This window comes from Coregonus clupeaformis, unplaced genomic scaffold, assembly GCF_020615455.1.
Source record: "Coregonus clupeaformis isolate EN_2021a unplaced genomic scaffold, ASM2061545v1 scaf0096, whole genome shotgun sequence".
Lineage (NCBI taxonomy): Eukaryota > Metazoa > Chordata > Actinopteri > Salmoniformes > Salmonidae > Coregonus > Coregonus clupeaformis.
The window spans coordinates 701,541-704,234 of NW_025533551.1; the positions used below are offsets into that span (position 1 = coordinate 701,541).

The following is a 2,694-nucleotide window of genomic DNA, read 5'->3' on the forward strand; positions in this document are numbered from 1 at the left end:
GATGGGGAGAGTGGGGGTTGTGGGGGAGGGGTAGGGGTAGGGGTAGGGGATATGGGATGTGATGAGGCAGTGGGCTTGATTGGTAGTCTCTCTCTGTTCTTCTTTCTCTCTCCTCTGCTGTCTCGTCATCTCTCTTCTCTCTCTCCATGTCTTTAACCTTTTTTTTAATCTCTCTCTCTTTCTCTCGCACTTTTTTCCATCACTCATTATCTCATTGATTTCAGTGTCCTCCACTGCTCAGGGTTTATCCCTCTTAGCTTTCATTTCCCCTTCTGTTCCCCCTCCCTCTCCATCTCCAGACCACCAGTGAGCCTTTCTCCTTTCAGTTTTGTTTTGTCTCCCTCACAGACAAACTTCCACTCTGTATCGTTACACTTTCATGAGCATTTTACACTCTCTCTTAAACCCCCCCCTAGTTTTTCCCTCCCTTCCTCCCTCCCCCCTCCCTCCCTCCCCCCTCCTTCTCTCACTCCATCTCTCTGCTCTGCAGTAAAACTGGTGCATTGTGGTAGCAGAGAGAGGGGACCAGAGACAATGGAATGGAGAAGAAAGGTGGGGAAACCATCACAGGCAAAGGGAAAACTTTGGTGCTCCTCCTATACCTAGCCATGAAGTGGGAGCGCATTTAACATGTAGTACACTGTCATTGTCAGATATAAGTGGAGTGGTTTAAATACACTTACACCTCAAGTGTAGATGAACATCTGCTCTGCACAAAGCACCATGGGACCAAAGACACAGCATTTCATTCAGTGTGTCATGCAAATGGAATAGCCATGGAATCTGAATTAGAATTCTATGCGAATATCTGTATCTCAGTGATATCCTTTATGACATCATACATTGATATTCAACACCATAACATTCTGAGTAAGTTTTGGAACCTCAACTAACTTTTTCCACATGACAGCACATCATCCTGAAGATGTGGAAGTGGGGGTTGTGGGTTCTGTATGCCAGCACGTTGTTCAACCCCTCTTCTAGCTGCTATCAGTGCTTTGTGGAGGTTGAAGACAGTATACGTCTGTGTTGGGGACACATCCTCACCGAATACAACATTCGAAATGTAGACTTGTGCTTTAGAAAACTAGGGAGTATATTCAATAACAACCAGAAAGTGATTGAGGCAGGGCGAGTTGGTGAGAAAACTGATCCTGTTTTACTTAGGCACAGTAATTTGGCTCCCTAGATGGGTTATAAAATAAGAAGATGATAAGAACTTGGAACTTTGTATTTCTCAGGGAAAGGCTACGATCAGAAGCTGAAGGAGATCCTAAATGCTGAGATCATGCCCATGGTGTTGGGAGACGACATTAAATAAATGTTTTTGGAGAGAGAGTTAGATTATTACAGTGGATTTTGTTTTATGCATACTGTAACACAGTCATGATTGTTCAAAGTTTGATCCGAAATAATACTTTGCCTTCCAAGAATGGAATGGACATTTTATTTGATGCACACAACCACCCATTACTAGGTATGACTAGGTATCACCGAGTCGTGGCTGAACGACGACAATGATAACATACAGCTAGCGGGCTATACGCTACATCGGCAGGATAGAACGGCTGACTCCAGTAAGACAAGGGGTGGCGGTCTGTGTATATTTGTAAACAACAGCTGGTGCACAAAATCAAATACTAAGGAAATCTCGAGGTTTTGCTCGCCTGAGGTAGAGTATCTTATGATAAGCTGTAGACCACACTATTTACCAAGAGAGTTTTCATCTATATTTTTCATAGCTGTCTATTTACCACCACAAACCAATGCTGGCATTAAGATAGCACTGAATGAGTTGTACAAGGCCATAAATCAACAGGAAAACGCTCATCCAGATGCAGCGCTCCTAGTGGCCGGGGACTTTAATGCAGGGAAACTTAAATCCGTTCTACCTCATTTCTACCAGCATGTTAAATGTGCAACCAGAGGAAAAAAAACTCTAGACCACCTTTACTCCACACACAGAGACGCGTACAAAGCTCTCCCTCGCCCTCCATTTGGCAAATCTGACCATAACTCTATCCTCCTGATTCCTGCTTATAAGCAAAAACTAAAGCAGGAAGCGCCAGTGACTCGGTTAATAAAAAAGTGGTCAGATGACGCAGATGCTAAGCTACAGGACTGTTTTGCTAGCACAGACTGGAACATGTTCCGGGATTCTTCAGACAGCATTGAGGAGTACACCACATCAGTCACTGGCTTCATCAATAAGTGCATCGATGATGTCGTCCCCACAGTGACCGTACGTACATACCCCCAACCAGAAGCCATGGATTACAGGAAACATCCGCACTGAGCTAAAGGGTAGAGCTGCCGCTTTCAAGGAACGGGACTCTAACCCGGACGCTTATAAGAAATCCCGCTATGCCCTCCGACGAACCATCAAACAGGCAAAGAGTCAATACAGGGCTAAGATTGAATCGTACTACACTGGCTCTGACGCTCGTCGGATGTGGCAGGGCTTGAAAACTATTACAGACTACAAAGGGGAAGCACAGCCGCGAGCTGCCCAGTGACACAAGCCTACCAGACGAGCTAAACCACTTCTATGCTCGCTTCGAGGCAAGCAACACTGAAGCATGCATGAGAGCACCAGCTGTTCCGGATGACTATGTGATCACGCTCTCCGTAGCCGATGTGAGTAAGACTTTTAAGCAGGTCAACATTCACAAGGCCGCAGGGCCAGACGGATTA

General features: G+C 45.4%; 1 long non-coding RNA gene across 1 annotated transcript; it reads left to right on the forward strand.

Moving 5' to 3' along the window:
• Positions 1-911: 911 nt before the first annotated feature.
• On the forward strand, positions 912-1,338 carry LOC121586136. Its single transcript, XR_006003911.1, has 2 exons — positions 912-1,139; positions 1,242-1,338. It is a non-coding gene; the product is annotated as an uncharacterized LOC121586136 (long non-coding RNA).
• Positions 1,339-2,694: the final 1,356 nt, after the last annotated feature.